At 44.7% G+C, this 19,026-nt stretch overlaps 16 non-coding genes across 16 annotated transcripts; all 16 read right to left on the bottom strand.

Annotated features, from left to right (window-relative positions):
• Nucleotides 1–9,632: 9,632 nt before the first annotated feature.
• Nucleotides 9,633–9,795, bottom strand: LOC135029860 (U1 spliceosomal RNA). Its single transcript, XR_010225944.1, has one exon. It is a non-coding gene; the product is annotated as a U1 spliceosomal RNA (small nuclear RNA).
• Nucleotides 9,796–9,947: 152 nt separating this feature from the next.
• Nucleotides 9,948–10,111, bottom strand: LOC135029750 (U1 spliceosomal RNA). Its single transcript, XR_010225846.1, has one exon. It is a non-coding gene; the product is annotated as a U1 spliceosomal RNA (small nuclear RNA).
• Nucleotides 10,112–10,785: 674 nt separating this feature from the next.
• On the bottom strand, nucleotides 10,786–10,948 carry LOC135029774 (U1 spliceosomal RNA). The gene has a single exon (XR_010225868.1). It is a non-coding gene; the product is annotated as a U1 spliceosomal RNA (small nuclear RNA).
• A 152-nt stretch (nucleotides 10,949–11,100) lies between these two features.
• LOC135029729 (U1 spliceosomal RNA) lies at nucleotides 11,101–11,264 on the bottom strand. The gene has a single exon (XR_010225826.1). It is a non-coding gene; the product is annotated as a U1 spliceosomal RNA (small nuclear RNA).
• Nucleotides 11,265–11,938: 674 nt separating this feature from the next.
• Nucleotides 11,939–12,101, bottom strand: LOC135029836 (U1 spliceosomal RNA). The gene has a single exon (XR_010225924.1). It is a non-coding gene; the product is annotated as a U1 spliceosomal RNA (small nuclear RNA).
• Nucleotides 12,102–12,253: 152 nt separating this feature from the next.
• LOC135029728 (U1 spliceosomal RNA) lies at nucleotides 12,254–12,417 on the bottom strand. Its single transcript, XR_010225825.1, has one exon. It is a non-coding gene; the product is annotated as a U1 spliceosomal RNA (small nuclear RNA).
• A 674-nt stretch (nucleotides 12,418–13,091) lies between these two features.
• LOC135029786 (U1 spliceosomal RNA) lies at nucleotides 13,092–13,254 on the bottom strand. Its single transcript, XR_010225880.1, has one exon. It is a non-coding gene; the product is annotated as a U1 spliceosomal RNA (small nuclear RNA).
• A 149-nt stretch (nucleotides 13,255–13,403) lies between these two features.
• Nucleotides 13,404–13,568, bottom strand: LOC135029829 (U1 spliceosomal RNA). The gene has a single exon (XR_010225918.1). It is a non-coding gene; the product is annotated as a U1 spliceosomal RNA (small nuclear RNA).
• A 670-nt stretch (nucleotides 13,569–14,238) lies between these two features.
• Nucleotides 14,239–14,401, bottom strand: LOC135029759 (U1 spliceosomal RNA). The gene has a single exon (XR_010225854.1). It is a non-coding gene; the product is annotated as a U1 spliceosomal RNA (small nuclear RNA).
• Nucleotides 14,402–14,553: 152 nt separating this feature from the next.
• LOC135029747 (U1 spliceosomal RNA) lies at nucleotides 14,554–14,717 on the bottom strand. Its single transcript, XR_010225843.1, has one exon. It is a non-coding gene; the product is annotated as a U1 spliceosomal RNA (small nuclear RNA).
• Nucleotides 14,718–15,689: 972 nt separating this feature from the next.
• LOC135029737 (U1 spliceosomal RNA) lies at nucleotides 15,690–15,853 on the bottom strand. Its single transcript, XR_010225833.1, has one exon. It is a non-coding gene; the product is annotated as a U1 spliceosomal RNA (small nuclear RNA).
• A 674-nt stretch (nucleotides 15,854–16,527) lies between these two features.
• Nucleotides 16,528–16,690, bottom strand: LOC135029874 (U1 spliceosomal RNA). The gene has a single exon (XR_010225949.1). It is a non-coding gene; the product is annotated as a U1 spliceosomal RNA (small nuclear RNA).
• A 152-nt stretch (nucleotides 16,691–16,842) lies between these two features.
• LOC135029928 (U1 spliceosomal RNA) lies at nucleotides 16,843–17,006 on the bottom strand. The gene has a single exon (XR_010226000.1). It is a non-coding gene; the product is annotated as a U1 spliceosomal RNA (small nuclear RNA).
• A 670-nt stretch (nucleotides 17,007–17,676) lies between these two features.
• LOC135029766 (U1 spliceosomal RNA) lies at nucleotides 17,677–17,839 on the bottom strand. The gene has a single exon (XR_010225861.1). It is a non-coding gene; the product is annotated as a U1 spliceosomal RNA (small nuclear RNA).
• A 152-nt stretch (nucleotides 17,840–17,991) lies between these two features.
• On the bottom strand, nucleotides 17,992–18,155 carry LOC135029725 (U1 spliceosomal RNA). The gene has a single exon (XR_010225822.1). It is a non-coding gene; the product is annotated as a U1 spliceosomal RNA (small nuclear RNA).
• Nucleotides 18,156–18,829: 674 nt separating this feature from the next.
• LOC135029863 (U1 spliceosomal RNA) lies at nucleotides 18,830–18,992 on the bottom strand. The gene has a single exon (XR_010225946.1). It is a non-coding gene; the product is annotated as a U1 spliceosomal RNA (small nuclear RNA).
• Nucleotides 18,993–19,026: the final 34 nt, after the last annotated feature.

Below are 19,026 nucleotides of genomic sequence, written 5' to 3'. Positions count from 1 at the left end.
CAGGATCTCTTGCACTTACATGTGCAGCAGAGTACTCTAATGGAAGCATGCTGGGTCCATAACCCAGAGGTAGGCAGATTGAAATTATCCTCTGCTATATGCATTTTTTTTTTGTTAATTAAAGTAATCCAAAACTGGGATTGATATTTTTGCTCTTTTTATTTTACTTAAAGTACAATAACTTTTACCTTTTTAATTTGTTTTAATAGTATATAGACAGTATTGTTTTCTTTCAAAAATCCACTTAATTTTCTTTACCCGATTATTAAAATGGTAATTGACAAAAACAAACTACATTGTCACCAGAAGAGCAATACAAAATGTACAAGTGATATATTAAAATCATCTTTCCAGCTTGAATTTCAATGATGCATTGGGGCAACGATTTTGTGAGAAACATCTTACCCTTAAATAAAGATTTTCTTAATTCCTTACCTGTGTGCTAATTAGATATCACCTTGTTTTCACATTAAACAGACTTCCACATGAGAAAACAGCAAGGATGCAGTGGCGTTAATGTTTCCTGGTGTCAACCTGTATTATTTCAGTAGATATTGAAATGAGGATGCATCTTGCTGACTTTCCAATGAAGCAAGTTTAATTTAGTAATAGGTGAAAAACCATCCCTACAAAGATGTTAATCCGATACTTGGCTTTGTGGACACTTTTCAGAGAATAAATTAGTTAGCATAAAAATAAAGCCAGAAAATGAAGAGCTGTTTAATCACTCAATTGGATTTTTCTGCCAGCATATTTCATTTTCTCTGCAAACCACTGCTAAATTGTGCTTCCTAGCTGTTTTTTGATAAAATCACTTAATCAAATCTAACTCTGATTACATCAGAGTAGGCCAGGTACCCTACACCATAAGAGGGGGTTTGAAATTTTGACTTGTCTACTTAAAGATCACCAAAATCTGATGACAAGGTCAATAACATCCCTGGGTGGGATTGAACCACCAACCCTTTGGTTAATAACCAAACACACTAACCGATTGCACCACAGAAACACTTTGCAAAAGTACATACTGACAAAGGCTAATAAGCATTCATCTAGAACGTTTTCCTAGAAAACTTTAAAAAGTCAATAATCTGGAGAGTTTTTGTAAGATGTTTCTTCCATCAACCAATGAAGAAACACATTGGTACTTTCCCATGATGAGTGAGTGCTTCAGAATCTCTTGCACTTACATGTGCAGCAGAGTACTGTAATGGAAGCATGCTGGGTCCATAACCCAGAGGTAGGCAGATTGAAACTATCCTCTGCTATATGCATTTTTTTTTTGTTAATTAAAGTAATCCAAAACTGGGATTGATATTTTTGCTCTTTTATTTTTACTTAAAGTACAATAACTTTTACCATTTTAATTTGTTTTAATAGTATATTGACAGTATTGTTTTCTTTCAAAAATCCACTTAATTTTCTTTACCCGATTATTAAAATGGTAATTGACAAAAACAAACTACATTGTCACCAGAAGAGCAATACAAAATGTACAAATGATATATTAAAATCATCTTTCCAGCTTGAATTTAAATGATGCATTGGGGCAACGATTTTGTGAGAAACATCTTCACCCTTAAATAAAGATTTTCTTAATTCCTTACATGTGTGCTAATTAGATATCACCTTGTTTTCACATTAAACAGACTTCCACATGAGAAAGCAGCAAGGATGCAGTGGCGTTAATGTTTCCTGGTGTCAACCTGTATTATTTCAGTAGATATTGAAATGAGGATGCATCTTGTTGCCTTTCCAATGAAGCAAGTTTAATTTAGTAATAGGTGAAAAACCATCCCTACAAAGATGTTAATCAGATACTTGGCTTTGTGGACACTTTTCAGAGAACAAATTTGTTAGCATAAAAATAAAGCCAGAAAATGAAGAGCTATTTAATCACTCAATTGGATTTTTTTGCCAGCATATTTCTTTTTCTCTGCAACCCACTGCTAAATTGTGCTTCCTAGCTGTTTTTATAAAATCACTGAATCAAATCTAACTCTGATTACATCAGAGAAGGCCAGGTATCCTACACCATAACAGGGGTTTTCGAAATTTTGACTTGTCTACATAAAGATCACCAAAATCTGATAACGAGGTCAATTACGTCCCTGGGTGGGATTGAACCACCAACCTTTTGGTTAATAGCCTTACATAGTAACTGATTGCACCACAGCAACACTTTGCAAAAGTCCATACTGACAAAGGCTAATAAGCATTCATCTAGAACGATTCCTAGAAACATTTTAAAAAGTCAATAATGTGGAGAGTTTTTGTAAGATGTTTCTTCCATCAACCAATGAAGAAACACATTGGTACTTTCCCATGATGAGTGAGTGCTTCAGGATCTCTTGCACTTACATGTGCAGCAGAGTACTGTAATGGAAGCATGCTGGGTCCATAACCCAGAGGTAGGCAGATTGAAACGATCCTCTGCTATATGCATTTTTTTTTTGTTAATTAAAGTAATCCAAAACTGGGATTGATATTTTTGCTCTTTTATTTTTACTTAAAGTACAATAACTTTTACCATTTTAATTTGTTTTAATAGTATATTGACAATATTGTTTTCTTTCAAAAATCCACTTAATTTTCTTTACCCGATTATTAAAATGGTAATTGACAAAAACAAACTACATTATCACCAGAAGAGCAATATAAAATGTTCAAGTAATATATTAAAATCATCTTACCAGCTTGGATTTCAATGATGCATTGGGGCAACGATTTTGTGAGAAACATCTTCACCCTTAAATAAAGATTTTCTTAATTCCTTACCTGTGTGCTAATTAGATATCACCTTGTTTTCACATTAAACAGACTTCCACATGAGAAAACAGCAAAGATGCAGTGGCGTTAATGTTTCATGGTGTCAACCTGTATTATTTCCGTAAATATTGAAATGAGGATGCATCTTGCTGCCTTTCCAATGAAGCAAGTTTAATTTAGTAATAGGTGAAAAACCATCCCTACAAAGATGTTAATCAGATACTTGGCTTTGTGGACACTTTTCAGAGAACAAATTTGTTATCATAAAAATAAAGCCAGAAAATGAAGAGCTGTTTAATCACTCAATTGGATTTTTCTGCCAGCATTTTTCTTTTTCTCTGCAACTCACTGCTAAATTGTGCTTCCTAGCTGTTTTTTTTATAAAATCACTTAATCAAATCTAACTCTGATTACATCAGAGAAGGCCAGGTACCCTACACCATAAGAGGGGGTTTGCAATTTTGACTTGTCTACTTAAATATCACCAAAATCTGATCACAAGGTCAATCACGTCCCTGGGTGGGATTGAACCACCAACCTTTTGATTAATAGCTGAACACACTAACCGATTGCGCCACAGACACACTTTGCAAAAAGTAAATACTGACAAAGACTAATAAGCATTCATCTAGAACGTTTCCTAGAAAAACTTTAAAAAGTCAATAATCTGGAGAGTTTTTGTAAGATGTTTCTTCCAGCAACCAATGAAGAAACACATTGGTACTTTCGCATGATGAGTGAGTGCTTCAGGATCTCTTGCACTTACATGTGCAGCAGAGTACTGTAATGGAAGCATGCTGGGTCCATAACCCAGAGGTAGGCAGATTGAAACTATCCTTTGCTATATGCATTTTTTTTTGTTCATTAAAGTAATCCAAAACTGGGATTGATATTTTAGCTTTTATTTTTACTTAAAGTACAATAACTTTTACCATTTTAATTTGTTTTAATAGTATATTGACAGTATTGTTTTCTTTCAAAAATCCACTTAATTTTCTTTACCCTATTATTAAAATGGTAATTGACAAAAACAAACTACATTGTCACCAGAAGAGCAATACAAAATGTACAAGTGATATATTAAAATCATCTTTCCAGCTTGAATTTCAATGATGCATTGGGGCAACGATTTTGTGAGAAACATCTTCACCCTTAAATAAAGATTTTCTTAATTCCTTACCTGTGTGCTAATTAGATATCACCTTGTTTTCACATTAAACAGACTTCCACATGAGAAAGCAGCAAGGATGCAGTGGCGTTAATGTTTCCTGGTGTCAACCTGTATTATTTCAGTAGATATTGAAATGAGGATGCATCTTGCTGCCTTTCCAATGAAGCAAGTTTAATTTAGTAATAGGTGAAAAACCATCCCTACAAAGATGTTAATCAGATATTTGGCTTTGTGGACACTTTTCAGAGAACAAATTTGTTAGCATAAAAGTAAAGCCAGAAAATGAAGAGCTGTTTAATCACTCAATTGGATTTTTTTGCCAGCATATTTCTTTTTCTCTGCAAACCACTGCTAAATTGTGCTTCCTAGCTGTTTTTATAAAATCACTGAATCAAATCTAACTCTGATTACATCAGAGAAGGCCAGGTACCCTACACCATAAGAGGGGTTTTTGAAATTTTGACTTGTCTACTTAAAGATCACCTAAATCTGATAACAAGGTCAATTACGTCCCTGGGTGGGATTGAACCACCAACCTTTTGGTTAATAGCCGTACACACTAACTGATTGCGCCACAGCGACACTTTGCAAAAGTATATACTGACAAAGGCTGATAAGCATTCATCTAGAACGTTTCCAAGAAAAACTTTAAATAGTCAATAATCTGGAGAGTTTTTGTAAGATGTTTCTTCCATCAACCAATGAAGAAACACATTGGTACTTTCCCATGATGAGTGAGTGCTTCAGGATCTCTTGCAATTACATGTGCAGCAGAGTACTGTAATGGAAGCATGCTGGGTCCATAGCCCAGAGGTAGGCAGATTGAAACTATCCTCTGCTATATGCATTTTTTTTTGTTAATTAAAGTAATCCAAAACTGGGATTGATATTTTTGCTCTTTTATTTTTACTTAAAGTACAATAACTTTTACCATTTTAATTTGTTTTAATAGTATATTGACAGTATTGTTTTCTTTCAAAAATCCACTTAATTTTCTTTACCCGATTATTAAAATGGTAATTGACAAAAATAAACTGATGAGGATACTACTGCAGTCTTTGTTTCGTCTGTACCCGCTGAAAGAGCAGCAAAAGGTGGAGATCTTGATGGGACAGTTGAAAGGGCTTGCACTTAGAGAGGTTACTTCCTGGCCTACTGAAGAGAAGAAGACTGTGGACCAGATCCTCAACAGGCTTGCTACCACATTTGACACAAGGACAGTGTCAGAACTTAAAATGCACTTCTTTGCTCGAAAGCAACAACCAGGAGAGTCACTACGGGGCTATGCCCTCAGCTTTCAGGAAGCACTCAGAGATGTTCAGCAAGCAGACCCTGAGGAAGTGCATGACAAAGAGAAAATGTAATTGGACCAGTTCACTGAAGGTGCAAGGGGCGAATTTGTAAAAACTCAGCTGCGACTATTGAGATTGCAGAAGCCTGGAAGCACATTCCTGGATTTTAAAGAGGCTGCGATTAAAGTTCTAGGCTCCAGTCTTACTTCAGGGGCTGTTCCACAAGAGTCTATTCCAGAGATGCCACGGTATCAAGAGAATTCTGATGCCCAGGAGTCAAGTTTTAAAGGAGCTACTTACCCACCTACAGTAAAAGGAGTGACAGTGCCATGTTCAAAGACATGCATATTTGACTCTTCTAGTGAGTTACGAAGTCTGCTGGCTGAACTGACACGTGGTGTGACAGAGATGCGCAGAGACCTGCAGATTCTGAAGAGACAGCAGGCACTGCTCCATGAAGAAATGGAATGGTGCCAGGAGAGGAGACCACTGAACAGTTCCCAATGGGACCTACATAGAAACAGGGAGACACTTTTTTCCAACCACTTTGCCTCCCAAAGGCGACCCATTTTTCAAAGCTGTGAAGGAAGCGGACAAATTAAGAGAGAATTTGAGCAGCCAGATCATTTAAACTCCAAATTCATGTGGTTAACCCGTTATGTTAGCCAATGCCCGGTGGTTCAAGTTTGCATCAATGGAGTCTCAATGCCCACTCTCTTAGACACTGGATCACAAGTGACCACAATACAAGCAACACAGTTTGAGCAGCATTGGACTGAGGAACAGATGTTTCCGTCAACTTCCACATTGATAAACCCGATTGCAAGCAATGGGCACTGCATCCCTTGCAAAGGATACTGGGAAGCTGAAATTCAAATCGGACGAACAGTGCTACCACAGCAAGGCATCACCACTGCCCAAGATGATGGATTGCCTCCAGTGATAGTGGGCATGAATGTGTTGCGGAACTGCTGTGAGGAGCTCGTAGCAGCACTCCAAGGAGAGTTTCAAACTGACAAGCTCCAGGAGAAACAAGGCCTTCAACCTGGGATAGCCAAACAAAAGGGAAGAATGATAACAGAATTATCTGTAAGAGAGGAACATGAAAAAAATAAGGCTAGCCAAATAATGATAGAAATGCCCATCTCCAGTGTCCAGATTATCCGAAAGAATGCTTCAATGTTAGGCATGAATAATATAGCATCCAGTTCTAGAAACTGTGAGCAACCTATTCAAGGAACCAGTTTTGACCACCTGCAAGATAAAAGTCAGATGATAAGACACCTCAAAGCCTTACTGAAGATTGGGAAACACCTGACCAAGCGACAAAGGCAAGAATCCTCGCCAGAACTCCTGAAGTTGTTGAGACAGCGAGAAAGGCTGTTTGAAGAGAAAGGACAGTTGGTTCGATGTAGTGTGGATCCTAATACTCATTATAGGATCAGTCAACTTGTAATTCCAAGACAAAGTGCTTGTTATGTGCTTGAAGAATATCACGACAAGTCAGGTCACCCTGGGTGCAAAAGGATGGAAACAAGCATCTGGAAAAAGTTCTTTTGGGTTGAAATGAGGGAAGACATCAAGAGATGGTGCCGAAACTGTCCAACCTGTTCTGTAAGAAGAACCTTGCTGCCTCTTTCTCTCCAGAATCTATTGTCCCAAACCAGCTGTGATACTGAATCCCAAGATGGAATGGAAGAGGCTCATAAAATGTATTTACAGCAGACTAAGGTGGTTTGTCACCGACAAGGAGGCAAGAAGACTAGGGCTTGCAAAACAGAAAACCACCATAGTCAGCTGCAGTTTTGTACAGCATGTCCCAAAGACAGTTTAGAAAGAGTTCAATACTCATCCATGGCAGGGGGGTTGAGGTTTCCTAGACAAACTTTTCAAGACCATATACTGTCCAGATTTCAACCGATTGCTCCAGGAGCATGTGTTAATGTACTATAGCACAAAAGGAATTATACCTATCAGATACTGATGTTAAAAATGTTGATAAATGTTAATGTTTCAGACATAATCTGTGTTCACTAATGAATGTGACTGGATATAGTGAGAAGTTTATATAGGGATAAAACCAAAATGCGTGAGGACACGCATGTTTTGGGGGGGGGGCACGTGTGATATCCCATAACAACAAGGACATTTTTGACAACAGTGTAGTTGCCTGTGCCATTTTAAATAAAGTTTATTTAAAAGAAAATTGAACAGCAGTTTGAGAAGTCAGTTGGAGCCATGGTGAGGAAAGAGCTGGCGACGCCATTACGCAGAGATGAGCAGCTGAGAGAGGGGAGACAAATAAGCTGAAAATTGCATGAGAGAGTAAGCAGTAGTGCAAAATACAGCAGTGGAAGTGCAGCAATTAACAAGTAAGAACGCCATGACACTCTCAGCCAAGAGAGTGCACAGCAAGTGTCAGAGACAGGAGAGTATAAAGCCTTTATACCAATGCTGACTGGCCTACATCTGAGGGGAAACTGCCTCAGAAACATCTATTGACTGGGTGAGATAAATCCATATTTATACTGAAACCTACTCCACTGCAAAGGACATTATCCTATATTTACTATACCTATGCAGCGATTTACATGGGAAGCAGCTCCAGTTTGTTTTAAACAATCATCTTTACTACACAGAGCTACAATATTTTGTTCACAGCTAAAGGAGACAATAGCTGCATATAACTATGTAACAACATAACCGGGCCCCAACGTGCACATAGAGACTCCCTGCAGTGACACCAATGTTATCTGGGACTTAAATATTGTCTGCATAAGTTGATTTCTATTACTAAGCAACATAGTATTAATCTCAGATTTAGTTATATTACCATTTGTGTAATGACTTAAAGTGTATATGGTGTCTGTGTTTAAGTTGCTTGAATCAAATCTTTCCCTTCCCTACTGTAATCAGTTCCTTTTCTGAGTTATGTGGTAAACCATTTATTCTTTCATACAAAGCCCTGCCTGCCTTTCTTTGTGTCTGGGGAAACCTTGCCTCTCTGCCAGGAATAGAGAAGAGCTGCTGCTGAAGGAGGAATAGTCCATCAAGGTATCCCTGACCTGTTCCACATAGTTTACACACTTGTTATACCGGGGTGTTACATTGTGTGTGACTGACCTTAGGAAGAAACCGGAGCCTCCGCTGCAGTGACCCAGCAACCAGGGCACGGGAGTATACAGTGCCGCTGGGAGTGATGAAGCTGCAGTAAAGATGTCTATTAGACCTAGCCTGCTGCAGCCCTTGTAGATTCTCATAAAAAAAGTTCTTCTTTTCTTGTCAAAATTAATAGCTAAGAATAGGCTGCTTGAGGCAGGCCCCTGTTAAGTGGCCTGCTACTGAAGGCAACAACTACAAACTGAGCTCCCTGTTCATGGAAGCGGGGTTATAGAGGAGAATGCGCTGAGCATCTTGGGAACAGTCAAAAGCTTTGAGCCGGTTGGTGCCTCAGATCAAGATCCTACTCTACACCCCAATGTGAATCCTTGTGGAGTCCAGTGTACCCCACAGAAGAAATTAATGTGTCACACCCATTGGCAGCAACCTTAGAATAGCTGCTGATGGGCACAATTGAGAAAGGAAGGGGGGGGACATTTGAATCCAGCACATAGATGCAATTCAAATATGTAATTTGAACCTTCCTATTTTAAAATATAATGGATGAACCTCACCCTGTGAGAACAATCTTCATGATATAGAGATCTCATATGCAAAATAAGTATGAGTTGGGATAGGGCTGGGGAGGGTGGCTGCTCGGGCAGCCCCTCCCCCGTCAAGTTAAGGAGATTCAACTGAGGAAGCACAAGGGAACTCTCGTCTGGGGACAACAACTGCAGGGAGACCACATCTTTTCAGATGAACATGGGAGGGCGGAAGGCTGCCTAATACTGAAGCACCATCAAATATCAAACCATATGCAATAACTAGTACAAGCATTCCTGGGGGAAGGTCTGCAGGAGACGAATTTGCATACGGTGATGTCATCCAAGCAGTGGGCCAAAGTTGGCTGGAACCCTCATCTGCATATGAAAAGAGAAAAGGGTTATGCAGGGCATGGCGGCATTTTGCGGCGCTTGGATGACCCCTAGTTCGCATTAAACACCTCCACCCTCCTTCGGTGTGGGGCTCATGTTGACTATGCCCCAGCCCCTGAAGCATTCAAGCTGATTTCTTGCAGCAGCTGGGCACTGTAACAGCTCCAGAGCTGCTCTGTAAGGCAAATAAAAGGGTGTGGGCCCTGCAGCACTACCTGTAGTTCGCATTGTGCGTTGGAAGGCACAAAGTAAGCAGACGGGAGAAGTCAGGATAGTGCGCAAGGGCATAGAAGGGAGCGGCTCAAGAAAAGAGAAGTGGAAACAGACAGCAAACTAGGCTGGAGAGAGACCTGAGACAAAGAGATCTGAATTATACGAGAGCCGACCAGGGGAAACACAAATTATGCAGTCAAGTTTCCCACATTTGGGGAAATCGCAGGGGCAGCACAGCCAGAGTGCAATGGGTGAGCCTTGCCCTGGGAGAAGCACCTTCAAGATCATAGTATCTCACCTGGCAGGTAAATAGGAGTTGGGCTAGAGCTGGGGAGGGTCGCTGCTCGGGCACCCCCCTGTCAAGTGAAGGAGATCCAACTGAGGCAGCACAATGGAACTCTCGAAAGAAGAACAAGGCTAGAGGAAGATCTGAGACAAAGAAATCTGACTTTTACCAGAGCTGACCAGCGGAAAACACAAACACAGTCCCCCACTACCACAAATAATGCAGGCGAGTTTCCCACATTTGGGGAAATCACAGGGGTCAGCATACCCAGAATGCAATGAATGAACCTCACCCTGGGTGAACAATCTTCATGACCATGGTGTCTCCTATGCAAAATAAGTATGATTTGGGATAGGGCTGGGGAGGGCCGCTGCTCAGGCACATCTCTGTCAAGTAAAGGAAATTCAACTGAGGCAGCACAAGGGAACTCTCATCTGGGGACAACAACTGCAGGGAGAACACATATTTTCAGATGAACATGGGAGGGCAGAAGGCTGCCTAATACTGAAGCACCCCCAAACAACAAACCAAATGCAACAACTAGTGCAAGCATTCCTGGGGGAAGGCCTGCAGCAGATGGATTTGCATATGGTGATGTTATCCAAGCAGTGGGTCAAAGTTGGCTTCAACCCTCATCTGCATATGAAAAGAGAAAAGGGGCGTGCAGGGCATGGCGGCCTTTTGCGCTGCTTGGATGACCCCTAGATCGCATTAAACACCCCCACCCTCCTTTGGTGTGGGGCTCATGTTGGCCATGCCCCATCCCATGAAGCATTCAAGCTGATTTCTTGCAGCGGCTGGGCACTGTAACAGCTCCAGAGCTGCTCTGTAAGGCAAGTAAAAGGGTGTGGGCCCTGCAGCACTACCTGTAGTTTGCATTGTGCATTGGAAGGCACAAAGTAAGCAGACGGGAGGAGAAGTCAGGATAGTGCACAAGGGTATAGAAGGGAGGGGCTCAAGGAAAGAGAAGTGGAAACAGACAGCAAACTAGGCTGGAGAGAGACCTGAGACAAAGAGATCTGAATTATACGAGAGCCGACCAGGGGAAACACAAATTATGCAGTCAAGTTTCCCACATTTGGGGAAATTGCAGGGGCAGCACACCCAGAGTGCAATGGGTGAGCCTTGCCCTGGGAGAAGCACCTTCATGATCATAGTATCTCACCTGGCAGGTAAGTAGGAGTTGGGCTAGAGCTGGAGAGGGTCGCTGCTCGGGCACCCCCCTGTCAAGTGAAGGAGATCTAACTGAGGCAGCACAAAGGAACTCTCGAAAGAAGAACAAGGCTAGAGGAAGATCTGAGACAAAGAAATCTGACTTTTACCAGAGCTGACCAGAGGAAAGCACAAACACAGTCCACCACTACCACAAATAATGCAGTCGAGTTTCCCACATTTGGGGAAATCACAGGGGTCAGCATACCCAGAGTGCAATGAATGAACCGCACCCTGGGAGAACAATCTTCATAACAATGGTATCTCCTATGCAAAATAAGTATGATTTGGGATATGGCTGGGGAGGGCCGCTGCTCAGGCACATCTCTGTCAAGTAAAGGAGATTCAACTGAGGCAGCACAAGGGAACTCTCATCTGGGGACAACAACTGCAGGGAGAACACATATTTTCAGATGAACATGGGAGGGCAGAAGGCTGCCTAATACTGAAGCACCCCCAAACAACAAACCAAATGCAACAACTAGTGCAAGCATTCCTGGGGGAAGGCCTGCAGCAGATAGATTTGCATATGGTGATGTCATCCAAGCAGTGGGTCAAAGTTGGCTTCAACCCTCGTCTGCATATGAAAAGAGAAAAGGGGCGTGCAGGGCATGGTGGCCTTTTGCGGCACTTGGCTGACCCCTAGTTTGCATTAAACACCTCCACCCTCCTTCGGTGTGGGGCTCATGTTGGCTATGCCCCAGCCCCTGAAGCATTCAAGCTGATTTCTTGCAGCAGCTGGGCACTGTAACAGCTCCAGAGCTGCTCTGTAAGGCAAGTAAAAGGGTGTGGGCCCTGCAGCACTACCTGTAGTTCGCATTGTGCGTTGGAAGGCACAAAGTAAGCAGAAAGGAGGAGAAGTCAGGATAGTGCGCAAGGGCATAGAAGGGAGCGGCTCAAGAAAAGAGAAGTGGAAACAGACAGCAAACTAGGCTGGAGAGAGACCTGAGACAAAGATATCTGAATTATACGAGACCTGACCAGGGGAAACACAAATTATGCAGTCAAGTTTCCCACATTTGGGGAAATCGCAGGAGCAGCACACCCAGAGTGCAATGGGTGAGCCTTGCCCTTGGAGAAGCACCTTCATGATCATAGTATCTCACCTGGCAGGTAAGTAGGAGTTGGGCTAGAGCTGGGGAGGGTCGCTGCTCGGGCACCCCCCTGTCAAGTGAAGGAGATCCAACTGAGGCAGCACAAAGGAACTCTCGAAAGAAGAACAAGGCTAGAGGAAGATCTGAGACAAAGAAATCTGACTTTTACCAGAGCTGACCAGAGGAAAGCACAAACACAGTCCACCACTACCACAAATAATGCAGTCGAGTTTCCCACATTTGGGGAAATCACAGGGGTCAGCATACCCAGAGTGCAATGAATGAACCGCACCCTGGGAGAACAATCTTCATAACAATGGTATCTCCTATGCAAAATAAGTATGATTTGGGATATGGCTGGGGAGGGCCGCTGCTCAGGCACATCTCTGTCAAGTAAAGGAGATTCAACTGAGGCAGCACAAGGGAACTCTCATCTGGGGACAACAACTGCAGGGAGAACACATATTTTCAGATGAACATGGGAGGGCAGAAGGCTGCCTAATACTGAAGCACCCCCAAACAACAAACCAAATGCAACAACTAGTGCAAGCATTCCTGGGGGAAGGCCTGCAGCAGATAGATTTGCATATGGTGATGTCATCCAAGCAGTGGGTCAAAGTTGGCTTCAACCCTCGTCTGCATATGAAAAGAGAAAAGGGGCGTGCAGGGCATGGTGGCCTTTTGCAGCACTTGGCTGACCCCTAGTTTGCATTAAACACCTCCACCCTCCTTCGGTGTGGGGCTCATGTTGGCTATGCCCCAGCCCCTGAAGCATTCAAGCTGATTTCTTGCAGCAGCTGGGCACTGTAACAGCTCCAGAGCTGCTCTGTAAGGCAAGTAAAAGGGTGTGGGCCCTGCAGCACTACCTGTAGTTCGCATTGTGCGTTGGAAGGCACAAAGTAAGCAGAAAGGAGGAGAAGTCAGGATAGTGCGCAAGGGCATAGAAGGGAGCGGCTCAAGAAAAGAGAAGTGGAAACAGACAGCAAACTAGGCTGGAGAGAGACCTGAGACAAAGAGATCTGAATTATACGAGACCTGACCAGGGGAAACACAAATTATGCAGTCAAGTTTCCCACATTTGGGGAAATCGCAGGGGCAGCACACCCAGAGTGCAATGGGTGAGCCTTGCCCTGGGAGAAGCACCTTCATGATCATAGTATCTCACCTGGCAGGTAAGTAGGAGTTGGGCTAGAGCTGGGGAGGGTCGCTGCTCGGGCACCCCCCTGTCAAGTGAAGGAGATCCAACTGAGGCAGCACAAGGAAACTCTCGAAAGAAGAACAAGGCTAGAGGAAGATCTGAAACAAAGAAATCTGACTTTTACCAGAGATCAGAGGAAAACACAAACACAGTCCCCCACTACCAACAAATAAAGCAGTCACGTTTCCCACATTTGGGGAAATCACAGGGGTCAGCATACCCAGAATGCAATGAATGAACCTCACCCTGGGAGAGTAATCTTCATGACCATGGTATCTCCTATGCAAAATAAGTATGATTTGGGATAGGGCTGGGGAGGGCCGCTGCTCATGCACATCTCTGTCAAGTAAAGGAGATTCAACTGAGGCAGCACAAGGGAACTCTCATCTGGGGACAACAACTGCAGGGAGAACACATATTTTCAGATGAACATGGGAGGGCAGAAGGCTGCCTAATACTGAAGCACCCCCAAACAACAAACCAAATGCAACAACTAGTGCAAGCATTCCTGGGGGAAGTTCTGCAGAAGACGGATTTGCATACGGTGATGTCATCCAAGCAGTGGGTCAAAGTTGGCTTCAACCCTCATCTGCATATGAAAAGAGAAAAGGGGCGTGCAGGGCATGGCGGCCTTTTGCGGTGCTTGGATGACCCCTAGTTCGCATTAAACACCCCACCCTCCTTTGGTGTGGGGCTCATGTTGGCCATGCCCCATCCCCTGAAGCATTCAAGCTGATTTATTGCAGCAGCTGGGCACTGTAACAGCTCCAGAGCAGCTCTGAACGGCAAGTAAAAGGGTGTGGGCCCTGCAGCACTACCTGTAGTTTGCATTGTGCATTGGAAGGCACAAAGTAAGCAGACGGGAGAAGTCAGGATAGTGCGCAAGGGCATAGAAGGGAGCGGCTCAAGAAAAGAGAAGTTGAAACAGACAGCAAACTAGGCTGGAGAGAGACCTGAGACAAAGAGATCTGAATTATACGAGAGCCGACCAGTGGAAACACAAATTATGCAGTCAAGTTTCCCACATTTGGGGAAATCGAAGGAGCAGCACACCCAGAGTGCAATGGGTGAGCCTTGCCCTGGGAGAAGCACCTACATGATCATAGTATCTCACCTGCCAGGTAAGTAGAAGTTGGGCTAGAGCTGGGGAGGGTCGCTGCTCGGGTACCCCCCTGTCAAGTGAAGGAGATCCAACTGAGGCAGCACAAGGGAACTCTCGAAAGAAGAACAAGGCTAAAGGAAGATCTGAGACAAAGAAATCTGACTTTTACCAGAGCTGACCAGAGGAAAGCACAAACACAGTCCCCCACTACCACAAATAAAGCAGTCGAGTTTCCCACATTTGGGGAAATCACAGGGGTCAGCATACCCAGAAAGCAATGAATGAACCTCACCGTGGGAGAACAATCTTCATGACCATGGTATCTCCTATGCAAAATAAGTATGATTTGGGATAGGGCTGGGGAGGGCCGCTGCTCAGGCACATCTCTGTCAAGTAAAGGAGATTCAACTGAGGCAGCACAAGGGAACTCTCATCTGGGGACAACAACTGCAGGGAGAACACATATTTTCAGATGAACATGGGAGGGCAGAAGGCTGCCTAATACTGAAGCACCCCCAAACAACAAACCAAATGCATCAACTAGTGCAAGCATTCCTGGGGGTAGGCCTGCAGCAGATGGATTTGCATACGGTGATGTCATCCAAGCAGTGGGTCAAAGTTGGCTTCAACCCTCGTCTGCATATGAAAAGAGAAAAGGGGCGTGCAGGGCATGGCGGCCTTTTGCGGCGCTTGGATGACCCCTAGTTCGCATTAAACACCTCCACCCTCCTTCGGTGTGGGGCTCATGTTGGCTATGCCCCAGCCCCTGAAGCATTCAAGCTGATTTCTTGCAGCAGCTGGGCACTGTAACAGCTCCAGAGCTGCTCTGTACGGCAAGTAAAAGGGTGTGGGCCCTGCAGCACTACCTGTAGTTTGCATTGTGCATTGGAAGGCACAAAGTAAGCAGACAGGAGGAGAAGTCAGGATAGTGCACAAGGGTATAAAAGGGAGGGGCTCATGAAAAAAGAAGTGGAAACAGACAGCAAACTAAGCTGGAGAGAGACCTGAGACAAAGAGATCTGAATTATACGAGAGCCGACCAGGGGAAACACAAATTATGCAGTCAAGCTTCCCACATTTAAGGAAATCAGAGTGCAATGGGTGAGCCTTGCCCTGGGAGAAGCACCTTCATGATCATAGTATCTCACCTGGCAGGTAAGTAGGAGTTGGGCTAGAGCTGGGGAGGGTCGCTACTCGGGCACCCCCCTGTCAAGTGAAAGAGATCCAACTGAGGCAGCACAAGGAAACTCTCGAAAGAAGAACAAGGCTAGAGGAAGATCTGAGACAAATAAATCTGACTTTTACCAGAGCTGACCAGAGGAAAGCACAAACACAGTCCCCCACTACCACAAATAATGCAGTCGAGTTTCCCACATTTGGGGAAATCACAGGGGTCAGCATACCCAGAATGCAATGAATGAACCTCACCCTGGGAGAACAATCTTCATGACCATGGTATCTCCTATGCAAAATAAGTATGATTTGGGATAGGGCTGGGGAGGGCCGCTGCTCAGGCACATCTCTGTCAAGTAAAGGAGATTCAACTGAGGCAGCACAAGGGAACTCTCATCTGGGGACAACAACTGCAGGGAGAACACATATTTTCAGATGAACATGGGAGGGCAGAAGGCTGCCTAATACTGAAGCACCCCCAAACAACAAACCAAATGCAACAACTAGTGCAAGCATTCCTGGGGGAAGGCCTGCAGCAGATGGATTTGCATACGGTGATGTCATCCCAGCAGTGGGTCAAAGTTGGCTTCAACCCTCGTCTGCATATGAAAAGAGAAAAGGGGCGTGCAGGGCATGGCGGCCTTTTGCGGTGCTTGGATGACCCCTAGTTCACATTAAACACCTCCACCCTCCTTCGGTGTGGGGCTCATGTTGGCTGTGCCCCAGCCCCTGAAGCATTCAAGCTGATTTCTTGCAGTAGCTGGGCACTGTAACAGCTCCAGAGCTGCTCTGTACGGCAAGTAAAAGGGTGTGGGCCCTACAGCACTACCTGTAGTTTGCATTGTGCATTGGAAGGCACAAAGTAAGCAGACAGGAGGAGAAGTCAGGATAGTGCACAAGGGTATAAAAGGGAGGGGCTCATGAAAAAAGAAGTGGAAACAGACAGCAAACTAGGCTGGAGAGAGACCTGAGACAAAGAGATCTGAATTATACGAGAGCCGACCAGGGGAAACACAAATTATGCAGTCAAGCTTCCCACATTTGGGGAAATCGCAGGGGCACCACACCCAGAGTGCAATGGGTGAGCCTTGCCCTGGGAGAAGATCCTTCATGATCATAGTATCTCACCTGGCAAGTAAGTAGGAGTTGGGCTAGAGCTGGGGAGGGTCGCTGCTCGGGCACCCCCCTGTCAAGTTAAAGAGATCCAACTGAGGCAGCACAAGGGAACTCTCGAAAGAAGAACAAGGCTAGAGGAAGATCTGAGACAAAGAAATCTGACTTTTACCAGAGCTGTCCAGAGGAAAGCACAAACACAGTCCCCCACTACCACAAATAATGCAGTCGAGTTTCCCACATTTGGGGAAATCACAGGGGTCAGCATACCCAGAATGCAATGAATGAACCTCACCCTGGGAGAACAATCTTCATGACCATGGTATCGCCTATGCAAAATAAGTATGATTTGGGATAGGGTTGGGGAGGGCCGCTGCTCAGGCACATCTCTGTCAAGTAAAGGAGATTCAACTGAGGCAGCACAAGGGAACTCTCATCTGGGGACAACAACTGCAGGGAGAACACATATTTTCAGATAAACATGGGAGGGCAGAAGGCTGCCTAATACTGAAGCACCCCCAAACAACAAACCAAATGCAACAACTAGTACAAGCATTCCTGGGGAAGGCCTGCAGCAGATGGATTTGCATATAGTGATGTCATCCAAGCAGTGGGTCAAAGTTGGCTTCAACCCTCGTCTGCATATGAAAAGAGAAAAGGGGCGTGCAGGGCATGGCGGCCTTTTGCGGCGCTTGGATGACCCCTAGTTCGCATTAAACACCTCCACCCTCCTTCGGTGTGGGGCTCATGTTGGCTATGCCCCAGCCCCTGAAGCATTCAAGCTGATTTCTTGCAGCAGCTGGGCACTGTAACAGCTCCAGAGCTGCTCTGAACGGCAAGTAAAAGGGTGTGGGCCCTGCAGCACTACCTGTAGTTTGCATTGTGCATTGGAAGGCACAAAGTAAGCAGACGGGAGAAGTCAGGATAGTGCGCAAGGGCATAGAAGGGAGCGGCTCAAGAAAAGAGAAGTTGAAACAGACAGCAAACTAGGCTGGAGAGAGACCTGAGACAAAGAGATCTGAATTATACGAGAGCCGACCAGGGGAAGCACAAATTATGCAGTCAAGTTTCCCACATTTGGGGAAATCGCAGGAGCAGCACACCCAGAGTGCAATGGGTGAGCCTTGCCCTGGGAGAAGCACCTACATGATCATAGTATCTCACCTGCCAGGTAAGTAGAAGTTGGGCTAGAGCTGGGGAGGGTCGCTGCTCGGGTACCCCCCTGTCAAGTGAAGGAGATTCAACTGAGGCAGCACAAGGGAACTCTCGAAAGAAGAACAAGGCTAGAGGAAGATCTGAGACAAATAAATCTGACTTTTACCAGAGCTGACCAGAGGAAAGCACAAACACAGTCCCCCACTACCACAAATAATGCAGTCGAGTTTCCCACATTTGGGGAAATCACAGGGGTCAGCATACCCAGAATGCAATGAATGAACCTCACCCTGGGAGAACAATCTTCATGACCATGGTATCTCCTATGCAAAATAAGTATGATTTGGGATAGGGCTGGGGAGGGCCGCTGCTCAGGCACATCTCTGTCAAGTAAAGGAGATTCAACTGAGGCAGCACAAGGGAACTCTCATCTGGGGACAACAACTGCAGGGAGAACACATATTTTCAGATGAACATGGGAGGGCAGAAGGCTGCCTAATAATGAAGCACCCCCAAACAACAAACCAAATGCAACAACTAGTGCAAGCATTCCTGGGGGAAGGCCTGCAGCAGATGGATTTGCATACGGTGATGTCATCCAAGCAGTGGGTCAAAGTTGGCTTCAACCCTCGTCTGCATATGAAAAGAGAAAAGGGGCGTGCAGGGCATAGCGGCCTTTTGCGGCGCTTGGATGACCCCTAGTTCGCATTAAACACCTCCACCCTCCTTCGGTGTGGGGCTCATGTTGGCTATGCCCCAGCCCCTGAAGCATTCAAGCTGATTTCTTGCAGCAGCTGGGCACTGTAACAGCTCCAGAGCTGCTCTGTACGGCAAGTAAAAGGGTGTGGGCCCTGCAGCACTACCTGTAGTTTGCATTGTGCATTGGAAGGCACAAAATAAGCAGACAAGAGGAGAAGTCAGGATAGTGCACAAGGGTATAAAAGGGAGGGGCTCATGAAAAAAGAAGTGGAAACAGACAGCAAACTAGGCTGGAGAGAGACCTGAGACAAAGAGATCTGAATTATACGAGAGCCGACCAGGGGAAACACAAATTATGCAGTCAAGCTTCCCACATTTTGGGAAATCGCAGGGGCACCACACCCAGAGTGCAATGGGTGAGCCTTGCCCTGGGAGAAGCACCTTCATGATCATAGTATCTCACCTGGCAGGTAAGTAGGAGTTGGGCTAGAGCTGGGGAGGGTCGCTACTCG

The sequence above is a fragment of the Pseudophryne corroboree genome, unplaced genomic scaffold (genome assembly GCF_028390025.1).
Source record: "Pseudophryne corroboree isolate aPseCor3 unplaced genomic scaffold, aPseCor3.hap2 scaffold_493, whole genome shotgun sequence".
In the NCBI taxonomy this organism is placed as follows: Eukaryota; Metazoa; Chordata; class Amphibia; order Anura; family Myobatrachidae; genus Pseudophryne; species Pseudophryne corroboree.
The sequence above is the reverse complement of the archived record's forward strand: the minus strand, read 5'-3'. Positions and strand labels throughout refer to the sequence as shown.